This window comes from Dasypus novemcinctus, chromosome 4 (assembly GCF_030445035.2).
Source record: "Dasypus novemcinctus isolate mDasNov1 chromosome 4, mDasNov1.1.hap2, whole genome shotgun sequence".
NCBI lineage: Eukaryota > Metazoa > Chordata > Mammalia > Cingulata > Dasypodidae > Dasypus > Dasypus novemcinctus.
In genome coordinates this window covers 92,753,582-92,765,881 of record NC_080676.1, presented here as the reverse complement: position 1 = coordinate 92,765,881, position 12,300 = coordinate 92,753,582, and positions in this window count along the sequence as shown.

The following is a 12,300-nucleotide window of genomic DNA, read 5'->3' as shown; positions in this document are numbered from 1 at the left end:
TGATACTATAAACAAACAGACCAAACAGACATATATAGAACACTTCATCCACCAAAAACAGAATAAACATTCTTCCGAAGTGCAAATGGATCATTCTCCAGGATAGACCAAATGCTGGGTCACAAAACATTCCTCCATAAGTTAAAAAATATTGATATCATACAATCTTTCTTCTCTGAAAACCATGCAGTGAAGTTAGAAATGAATAACAGAGGGAGAAATGGAAAATTCACAAAGATTTGGACACTAAACAACACACTCTTAAAGAACCAATGGGTTAAAGAGGAAATAAGAAGTGAAATTAGGAAATATCTTGAGGGGAATGAAAATGAAAATACAGCAAACCAAACTTATGGAACGCAATGAAGGCAGTGCCCACAGGGAAATTTAAAGCTCTAAATGCTTACATTAAAAAAGAAGAAAGTCTTTAACTTAGAGACCTAATCTCGAAACTGGAAAAACAGTAAAAGCGCAAACTAAACTCCAAGCAAGAAAGAAGGAAAGAACATAGTATAGAGCAGAGATAAAGAAAAAAAGAAATAAAAACAATAGAAAAAAATCAACAAAACCAAAAGTTGGTTCTTTGAAAAGATCAACAAAATTGACATTTCTGCTAGACTGACAATAAGGAAAAGAATGAGGTACAAATAATGAAAACTATATATGAAAAGGGGGACATTACTACCAACCCTGCTGAAATAAAAAGGACTGTAAGTGGATACAGTGAACAATTGTATACCAACAAATAAGATAAACTAGTTGAAATGGACAAATTCTTAGAAACATGCCAATTACCTACATTGACTCAAGAAGAAATAGGAGATCTCAGCAAACCAACTAGTAAAGAGATTGAATCACTGATCAAAAACCTCCCAAGAACAACAACAAATAGCCTAGTACCAGGTGGTTTCACAAGGGATTCTGCTCAAACTCTTCCAAAAAATTGAAGAAGAAGGAACACTCCTCAACTCATTCTATAAGACTAAAATCAAACCAAAGCTGGATTAGGATATGAAAAGAAAACTACAGACCAATAATTCTTATGAATATAGATGCAAAACACCTTAACAAAACACTAGCAAACTGAATCCAACAGCATATTCAAAGAATTATTATCCACCGTAATCAGGTGAGATTTATCACTGGTGTGCAAGGTTAGTTCAACATAAGAAAATCAATTAATCTAATATACCACATTAACAGAATGAAGGGAAAAAAAACACATGATCATCTCAATCAGTGCAGAAAAGACATCTGACAAAATACGGCACCCTTTCTTGATAAAAACCCTTAGAACACTAGGAATAGAAGGAAAATCCCTCAACATGATAAAACACATATATTAAGATCATTGCTGGGGAAGGGGGAAAAGGGTTTGATGTTGGGTATATGGGAGTCCCCTATAATTGTATATGTGACTTTACTGTGATCTAAAACTTTTCTGAAGACAAAATTAAAATTAAAAAAAAAAAGGATGTAGTCACTGAGAAAGGAATGGAAGAGACTGCCTTGCCACTGTACATACAGGGCAACACCTATTACACTGATCAAAGGCAAAACGTCAAAACAAAGTTTTATGATATTTTTCATTTAATACCCCAATTTATATTTTAGTTTTTCTAAATTACTATGTATTCTATTTCTAATCATTAAACCTGTCATTACTATTTCATTTTCCTAATAATTGAATTTTACAAAATATTAGGCTTCATTTTTGAAGAAGTTATGGATCACAGAGGGGTTCAACTATGGCCGGGGAGGAGCACCAGGATGGGATGTCATTGATGGGGGACACACAGTTGGGAGGGAGCTCTCCAGGGCATGTATATAGGGTATATAAGAATGTTCAACTATTCATTGGGTATTGTCATAGTAAGTAGAGTTATACAGGACAACTGAGAGAGTACTGAGTTCCTAGCCAGGGGAGCTCTGTCACATTCCTCAATGGAACAGCAACAATCCCCCGAGTGCAAGGGCAAAGACCAGTGAAGAATATTGGTCCAATGATGAGCTCTTGATACTGATGACTATGCTTATGAGCCTGTGTGCGTGAAATTTCAACTAGGCCTAGAGCTGCAGGGTGCCTAAGAGTTATCTCCTAAGAGCCTCCATGTTGCTCAAATGTGGCTACTCTCTAAGCCAAACTCAGCATGTAAATACATTAGCTTCCCCCCAGCGTGGGACATGACTCCTGGCTACGAGCCTCCCTGGTGCCAAGGGATTACTACCAGTCACCTGCTGATGATGTAACTAGGAAAAGACCCTGAATATGCGAAGCGGACTTGGTCCAGTGGTTAGGGCATCTGTCTACCACATGGGAGGTCCGCGGTTCAAACTCTGGGCCTCCTTGAGCCATGTGGAGCTGGCCCATGCACAGTGTTGATGTGCGCAAGGAGTGCCCTGCCACGCAGGGGTGTCCCCCACATAGGGGAGCCCCACGCGCAAGGTGTACACCCTGTAAGGAGAGCCGCCCAGCATGAAAGAAAGTACAGCCTGCCCAGGAATGGCACCGCACATACGGAGAGCTGACACAGCAAGATGACGCAACAAAAAGAAACAGATTCCCATGCCGCTGACAACAGAAGTGGACAAAGAAGACGATGCAGCAAATAGACACAGAGAACAGAAAACTGGGGCGGGGGGTGGGGGGGTGGGAAGAGAAATAAATAAATCTTAAAAAAAAAAAAAGACCTTGAATAAAAGGGAGAAATGGTAAAGACAAATGAGTTTATATGACTAAAAGACTTCCAAATGAGTTGGGAGGGGTCATGTTTATGCATATCTCAGCAGGATTCCAGAGACAGCCAAAGTAGATACAACCCCAGGTACTAGTGCTCCTGAAAGCTAGAGACACACAGGTTCTATGGTCATGGCAGATGGCTCTGGAGTTCAGTGCCTTGCCAGTGAGCCCTACTTTAGAATTTGTGCTCCTGAATGTGATGGAGTTGGACTCAGATGTGTCCTTTCTACATGTGCCTCTTCTGTCACTTTTATTGAATCTGTGGTTGGCACTGGTGTTGGTTTATACTCAGGAGATGTGAATCTCTGAACTGGACATGTGCCAGCTGGGCCCTGAACCTCAGCAGAGTTGCAACACCTACTCTCTGGTTCATTGGACTTACCCAGGTCAGCTAACAGGGAGGTGAGGATGGTCACTCACCACACCAGGGAACAAAGAGTGAATCACATCCATCAGCCATGTGGGATCTAAGCCCCCTCTCAATTTAGAGGCAGAATGGCCATCACCATCCCAAGGTCCACAGGATGGAGGAATAAAATATAGATTAGAGTGGACTTACTGGTATTCTACTCTAGAACTATTGTGACTCCAGCAATGGAAGAAATTGTATCATTGATGTGGAGACAGTGTCCAGGGGAGTGCTGAGGGCAGGAAGAGGAAAGAAGAAGTGTGATGTGGGTGCATTTTTGGGAGTTGTCCTGAATGATATTGCAGGGACAGATGCAGGACATTATATATTTTGCCATAACCCACTGAATGGACTGAGGGAGAGTATAAACTACAATGTAAATTATAATTCATGTGGTTTAGCAGTACTCCAAAATGTATTCACCAAATGCAATGAATGTGCCACAATGATGACAGAGGTTGTTGATGTGGGAGGAGTAGGGGTGGGATGGTGTTTAAGGGAACCTCTTATATTTTTTAATGTAACATTTTTTGTGATCTATGTATCTTTTTTAAAAAAAGACAATTAAATAAACATTTAAAAAATAAAAAACAAATGCCCATAGCTGGGAAGCAAATGTGACTCAACCAGTTGGGTATCTGCCTACCCCATGGGAGGTCCCAGGTTCAGGTCTGGTGCCTCCTAAAAACAAGCAGACATTGAACCCACTGCAATGAGCTAGCCACTGCACCCACCTCAAGGAGCAGACACCACAGCCCACAGGGAGTGGTGTGGCTCAGGCCATTGGGGATTAACCTCCCATGTGGGAGGTCCATGGTTCAGTTCCTGGTATCTCCTGGAGAAGGCAAGCAAACAATGCACAAATAGATGAGAGAACCATCTGGAGGAAGGTGGGATTTTTAAAAAAGTAAATAAATCTTATTTTTTATTTTAATTTTTTTTTTTTTATTTCTCTCCCCTTCCCCCTCCCCCCGCATTGTCTGTTCTCTGTGTCTATTTGCTGTGTCTTCTTCATTCGCTTCTGTTGTTGTCAGCGGCACGGGAATCTGTGTTTCTTTTTGTTGTGTCATCTTGTTGTGTCAGCTCTCCATGTGTGTGGCACCATTCCTGGGCAGGCTGCACTTTCTTTCGCGCTGGGCGGCTCTCCTTACAGGGAGCACTCCTTGCGCATGGGGCTCCCCTATGCGAGGGACACCCTTGCTTGGCAGGGTACTCCTTGTATGCATCAGCACTGCGCACGGGCCAGCTGCCCATGGGTCAAGGAGGCCCGGGGTTTGAACTGTGGACCTCCCATGTGGTAGACAGATGCCCTAACCACCGGGTCAAGTCTGCTGCCAATAAATCTCTTTTTGAAAAGAGGTTCACAAAGGAAATTTTTTTTAAAAGCCTACAGCTAACATCTTACTTAATGATGAAAGACTGAAAGCTTTCCCTCTAAGATCAGGAACAAGACAAGGATGCTCACTGTCACCACTGTTCCACTGTTTTACAACATTATACTTGAAGTTCTTGCCAGAGTAATTAAGGAAGAAAAAGAAACAAAAGTCATCTAAATTGGAAAGGAAGAAGTAAAACTTTCCCTATTTGTAGAGGACATGACTCCATGCACACAAAATCCTGAAAAATCCACAAAAAAGCTCCTAGATAAATTAAATGAATCTAACAAAGTAACAGGGTACAAGATCAACACCCAAAAATTAGTAGTGTTACTATACAAAATCAATGAACAATCAAAACAAGGAATCAAGAAAAGCATTCCATCCACAATAGCAACTAGAAGAATCAAATATCTGGGAATAAATTTAACCAAGAATATAAAGCAATTGTACACAGAAACTTACAAAATATTGCTAAAAGACATTAAGTAAGACTTAAATAAATGGAAGGATATTCTGTTCATGAATTCAAAGACCAAATACCATTAAGCTGCTAATACTAACCTAAGCAATTTATAGAGTCAATGCAGTCCCAAATAAAATTCCAACAATATTCTTTGAAGAATTGCAAAAGCTAATTACTAACTTTATATGGAAGAGTAAAGGGCCCTGCATAGCCAAAGCCACCTTGAAAAAGGTCTTAAACTTATTATAAAGTCACAGTAATCAAAACAGCATGGTACTGGCACAAGGGAAGACAGATAGAGCAATGGAATAAAACTGAGAATTCAGAAATCAGCTCTCAGTTTGGTGCCCTGCCAGTGGGCCCAAATTGGGAATTTATGCTCTCCAGTGTGACAGAGTTGGACTCAGTTGTGGATTCCCTACACACGCCTTTTCTGCCCTTTCTATCTGAACCTATAGTTAGTACTAGAGTGACAGGTTTATGTCTAAGAGACTTAAGTCTTTGGGAAGTCCATGTGCCAGCTGGGCCCTAAATCTCAACAGAGCTGTAGCACCAATTCTTCACTTCATTGGACTCATCCAGGACAACCAGCAACGAGAGGATGATGGACAATGACCATCCCAAAGAACAGAGAGAGTCTGAAACCCAAAGCAAGATAGTCCCATCCATCTGCCCCATGGGATCTAAGCCCCATCTCTATTAGAGGCAGAGTGAGCATCACCATCCCAGAATCCTCAGAATAAGGAAATGAACAATGGACTAGAGTAGACTTACTGGTATTCTACTATAGACTTATGGCGATTCTAGCAATGGAAGAACTTTTCATCACTGATGTGGAGGCAGTGGCCACTGGAGATTCTGAGGGGCAGGAGAGAGAAAAACAGGTGTAATACGGGGGCACTTTCAGAACTGTCCTGAATGACATAGCGATGACAGATACAGGCCATTATATATCTTGTCATAACTTACAAAATTGTGTGAAAGAGTGTAAACTACAATGTAAACTATAAGCCATGCTTAGTGGCAATGCTCCAAAATGTGTTCATCAATTTTAACTAATGTACCACACTAATGAAGGATATAGTTAATGTAGGAAAATGTGGGAGTGGTAGGGAGCAGGGCATATGAGAATCCCCTATATTTTTTATGCACTATTTATGTAATCTAAGTATCTTTTTTAAAAAATTAAAAGTATATTTAAAAAAAAGAGGACACTAGCCATGCTAGATCTCTGATAGCTTACAGCTGAAGTGGGTAGAACAACCAAAACTAATATGAGGCCTGGAAAGAGACAACCCCTGTGCCAGTTTGCAGCTGAAATCAGAAAGAAAGCACAGCAGCTGAAGCTGAAGGAGGAATCCCAGAGAGGAAGGCAGAGACATTGCAGGGATCACCTGCTATCTTGCTTCAACATATGGCAACTGACTTTGGTGAGAAATCACCTCTTGTGGTACCTCAAGTTGGAATTTTCACAGCCTTGGAACTATATACTTTTATGCCAAATAAATATCCTTTATAAAAGCCAGCACATTTCTGATACTTTGCATTGGCATCTTTTTTGGCAAACTAAAACAGTTAAGGGCCAGCTTCTATCCACCCAGGTCAGATTGCTGCCATTGTTTGGGGTCCAGCCCCACCACTGGCAGGGAGAAAGTTAAGGGGATAGACCTGTAACAGCCTCTTGGGCAAATCCAGTCACTCTTGGCCAGCATGGAGTAGATTGCTGGGCTCTCATGTGGTTACATTCTTGTCCCCAAAATGACAGGAGAGATAGTGATTCCCTCTGCCTCTCCAGGCAACTGCAGCAATTTTGGCCCACATACAGTAGACTGTTTAACACACCTGTGGCTCCATCCCTGCCCCAGACAGGGCAGGAGGGACAGTGGTCACTCAGCCTCTCCAGTCAACTGCAGTTGCTTTTGACCTGCACAGAACAGATTGTTGGGCACCTGGGTGGCTTCAACCATACATCTGGCAGGGGAAAATGAGATGGTGCTTCATCAATCTGGGCCACTGTAGTCAGTTTTCCCCCACATGACAGTTTACTACCCATACCTATGGCTCCAGCTCTACTTCAGGCAGAAGAGGAAAGGGCATGGACCTTCATCAGTCTCTATGGACAACTACAGATGGTCTTAGCCTACAGAGCTTGGATTCCAGCATATGACCATGGCCCCATCCTCACCCCTGGCAGGGGAGAAAGGTGGGAGACGTTTCATGGTTCCAGGAGCAATGCAGGCAGCAGCAGTTTCCATGGCTTACAGTACCTCAGCTCCCACTCTGCCACCAGCAAGGGAGAAAGGGCAAGGAACAGATGATAAAGAAATGAAAAAACCCAAGTTTGCTAAAAAGAGCCATTATAAAATTCCAAAATAAATTGAACCAAGTATCAAAAAAGGCTCTATAGTTGAGCCCTGAATCTCAGCAGAGTTGCAATACCTAGTCTTCAGTTCTTTGGACTTACCCAACACAACTCTCAAGGAGGTGAAGATGGGCAACACCCATCCCGAGGAGGAAAGAGTGTCTGCAACTGCAAGCAAGGTAGTTCCACCCATCTGCCCCATAGGATCGAAGCTCTCAATTAGAAATAGAATGGGCATCACCATTCCAAAATCTTCAAGATTGGGAAATGAACAGTGGACTAAAAAAAGACTTCTTGTTATTCAATTATAAACTTATTATTCTAACAATGGAAGAACTTTTACCATTGATATAAAGGTAGTGGCCACCAGAGGTTCTGAGAGGAGGGAGAGGGAAGAATAGGTGTAACATGGGGCATTTTGGGGATTTTAAAACTGTCATGCATGACTTTGCAATGACAGATACAGGTCATTATACGTTTTGTCAGAACCTATCAAATTGTGTGGGGCAGAGTATAAACCATAATGTAAACTATAGTCCATGGTTATTTGCAATGCTTCAATATGTAATTATCAACTGGAACAAATGTACCACACTAATGAAAGATGTTGTTAATGTGGAAAAATGTGGGAGGAGAAGGGGATGGGGCATATGGGAATCCCCTATATTTTTTATGTAACATTTATATAATCTAAAGCTTCTTTAAAAATGAAGATTTAAAAAACAAAATAAAACAAAAAGAAATCAATCCTCACATTTATAGCCAACTGACTTTTTTTTTTTTTTTTTTTTTTTTAGGAGGTACCAGGGATTGAACTCAGGACCTCATTCATGGAAAGCAGGTTCTCGACATCAGCTCCCCAGTGAGATCTGGACTTTTGTTTTGTTTTGTTTTGTTTTGTTTCTATGAGGTACTGGTGATTGAACCCAGGAATTCATATATGGGAAGCAGGCACTCAACCACTTAAGCTTCATCCACTCCCCCCAACTGAATTTTTTATTTTTTGGTCTTTATTTTTTTTTTTAATGTTACATTAAAAAAAACATGAGGTTCCCATATACCCCCACCCCCCTCACCCCACTCCTCCCATAACAACCATCTCCTCCATCATCATGGGACATTCCCCCCAATTGAATTTTGACAAGGTGGCAGAGTACTCAGTTGGGAAAGAATAGTCTCTTCAACAAGTGGTGCTGGAAAAACTGGACCTTGATTTCCAAAAAAAAAAAGAAGAAAGACCCTCTACCTTATATCATAAACAAAAATAAACTCAAAATGTAACAAACCTAAATATAAAAGCCATAACTATCAAACTCCTAGAAGAAAACTTAGAAAAGCATCTTCAGTATCTTGTGTTAGGCAATGGTTTCTTAGATCTTATATTCAAAGCACAAGCAACAAAAGAAAAAAGAAAACTCTTTTCCCTCAAAGACTTCATCATGATAGTAAAAAGACAATCTACATCAATATGAGGTGTTGGTGGTGGTGTGATATATAGGAATCCTGTATTTTATGGGTGATTGTTCTGAAACCTACCACTTCCCAAATGGTGGGAGAAAAAATAATCTACAAAAATGATGCTGCAGCAGAAACTATACAAGAATGAGGCTGACAATTCAATGGGAGAATTATGTGGCAATCACAAATCCAATAAGGGCTAATATCCATGGTATTCAAAAGGATCATATAACTCAACAATAAAAAAACAAACTACCCAATTTTAAAAAATGGGCAAAAGACTTGAAAAGACAACTGTTGAAAGAAGAAATAACAAATATTGAAGAAACACATGAAAAAACGTTCAACATCATTAGTGATTAGAGAAATGCAAATCAAAACAACAATGAGGAATCTTTTCACACCTATTCGACTGGCTGCTATTAAAAAGTCAGGAAACTGACAAAGTTGGGGAGGATGTGGAGAGATAGGAATGCTTATTCTCTGCTGGTAGGAATGTAGCATGATATAGGAATTGTTTGGCAGTCCCCAAGGAAGTTGAATATAGACTTGCCATGCAAGCTGACAATACCATTTCTAGATATATACCCAGAAGAACTGAGAGCAGTGCCATGAACAGACACCTGCACACGATGTTCACAGTGGCATTATTCATGAATGCCAAAAGTTGGAAACAACCCAGGTGTCCATCAACTGAACAGATAAACACATTGTGTATATACACAATGAATATTATACAGTAGTAAAAAGAAATGAAGTCGGGACCTGGAGGACATTCTGTTGAGTGAAGCAAGCCTGACACAGAAGGACAAATACTGTATGATTGTGCTATTATGAACTAAATACATTGTGTAAACTCATGGAGTTAATTATTAGAATACAGTTCAGCAGAAAACAGAAGGAGGGTAGAGAATGGAAAGCCAATGGTTAATCTGTGCAAAATGGGTAAAAAGGCTATTTGTAGATCTTTGGAAATGAATAGAAATGGAAAAGCATAATATGGTGTTTCTAACTAGCAGAGCTATTATATGGATCTGACAATGGTTGACAGGGAAAGTCTATGGTCATGTATATTACAAGAAGGGAAGCTAAAAACTGTAATGTGGGACTGTATAAGATATCAAAACCTTTGTAAAACACAAATATGGGTGATACTGCATATCAGATTGTTTTTACAAAATAAAAACACAAATGTACTAGAAAGAAGGAAAAGGAATAATACCTATGTATGGCAAGGGAAACAGAGATTGAGAGGTGACAAATTTTGCTTTTTGTTTATTATTATTGGAATAATGAAAGTGCTCTAAGAATGATTGATGTAATGAATGCACAAATATGTGATTTCACCTAATACCATTGATTTTACACTTTGGATGGATTTATGCTTTATTCATATATATCAATAAAATTGATTTGTTTTTTAAAAAAATGAGGAATTGCTCTGAGATAAAATTTGCAGTCCTTCCAGCAAGGGCTTGTCATTTTTCTTACACTCACTCAAAGCCATTTCTTCATTTGTCTTCAGCCTAAATTACCTCTTAACTATTTGCTCCACTCTTTCCAGACTGAAATAATTCTCCTTGACAGAGAAGATAAAATTATATATCTGCTGAATATTGAGAGTTTGACTCTGTTATCCATAAAAATCATGCTGTTATGTCCCAAGTAACTTCTGGCTTTTTCTACACTTACATTTTTGTGATTTCAAATCTATTATGTCCCTTATATCAATCAGTATCTTCAGTAATTCCAAATTAAGTAGACGATTCCAGCTGCTATACTTATCTGGTTTGGAAATGATAGACGAAAGAGAAAACCGCAGTCATCTGAATAGTTGACAATACCTAATGAAAGATTCTGGGCAGAGAAGAGAAGAAAAACGCCTCAAAAACTAACACATGTGAATCCTGTCCTCAGAGAAGTTAGGCCTTCCCAAACACTCAGGAAACCATGCAACTGTCTGGTCGGCAAATTTAGTCTTTAAATTGTCAATTTTGGGGGGGAAGTCTGACTAGAGGATGACAAAGTTTGTAGAATTAGCCTTCTGCTGACCTAAAATTAAATAATTTTGTTCAGTGAGAAACGGGGGTCGTCCCATCATTTCGTGTTAATTGAAGAGCATCAAATGGGCCAGATATCTTCAGCATACTTTTTCGGTTTTTTTTTTTCAGGCATAAAACTAAAATAAATTAATAGATAAATCCAGAAATCAAGAATATCAAGGTCATTTCTGTTTAAATTGCGTATTTAGCCAAGAGACGGGGAAAACTCTTTTCTCTTTTACCAAGACCCTCCCTCGCTCTGACCCCGCGGGGGCACTCACGAGTTGGCGTGGATGAAATCCAAGTGCAGCCGGGCCCGCCGCAGCGCCGCATACTTGTCACCCATGCCTGGAGCGCCAGCCGGGCCCAGGCGCCACCGCCCAGGCCGCCCGCAGAGGCTCGTCACGCCCACGCCCGCGCCCGCGCCGGGACTCGGCGCTCAGCGAGTACGCGCTGCACCTGCCGCGCAAATGCGGAGCTCACCCTGCGCCGCCGCCGGAGTGATTTGGCGAGGCTATACTTTGCTGCAGATCTTGGGTGTCCCGCTTGAGAATGATGAATTTTAGCTAGATTTTTCTTTCCGAATTGAGGTTTGCGTAACCTTCCTAGATAGCTATTCCCCCTGCCCCCCTTAATCACTCCCTAGCTGGAAAATGAGGCACAAAACTGGGATTACAGTATGATCTGAAATGTTTACGCACGTACAAGATGTGGAGAAGGAAAAGTCCTGGGATGCATTGGGAGGCTGGCGGAGTGGCGGGCGTATAGGGAAGGCAGATGGAGAGTTTCCCTTTGCTTGTGCAGCTTCTTAGCTCAGAACCAGAGATAAGGGCAATTGTGTGTTCTAACCCCGGCACTCGCTATCTTGTGTCTCTTGGCGTAATCATGTTTTCTCTATTTGAAGGAAGGCGAGAAAGAAAAGAGATCAGACAGAGGGAGAACGGAAGAGAAGGGAGGAGAGAACGAAAGGCAATGAGCAGAGAACTGGGACTTCTCTGCAATACCCCTCGGTGAGAACAACTTGTCCACACCTGAGTGGGTCATCAGTTTGTCGACTGTCTTCAGTTATATTTGATGAGCTGGCCCTGCTCAGGGAGTAAAAAATATGCATTATTGCCGAGAATAGAACTGAACAGGTGGCAGATGAAGATAGGAGGGCTATAAATGTGTGGAAGGGTTGTGTACACTAGTTGTCCAAGTGTTATTCACAAAGCACCGACTTCTCAGTCACCAAACCCTCAAGGTGAAAAAGGATCTATGGAGGATGCTGTGTGGAAAGGTCCTGGTTGAGGTGGGAAGTTAATTTACCTTGTTGATGTCTAAGGAGTGTGCAAACTGTGATTCAATGTTTAGGGCTATTTGGCTTGGAAACAGATGTAGTTCCACAGTACGTAGCAGAGATTTGGTTTTCGTTTTAAAATCAGGAATTAGGGTCTATTGAATAAAG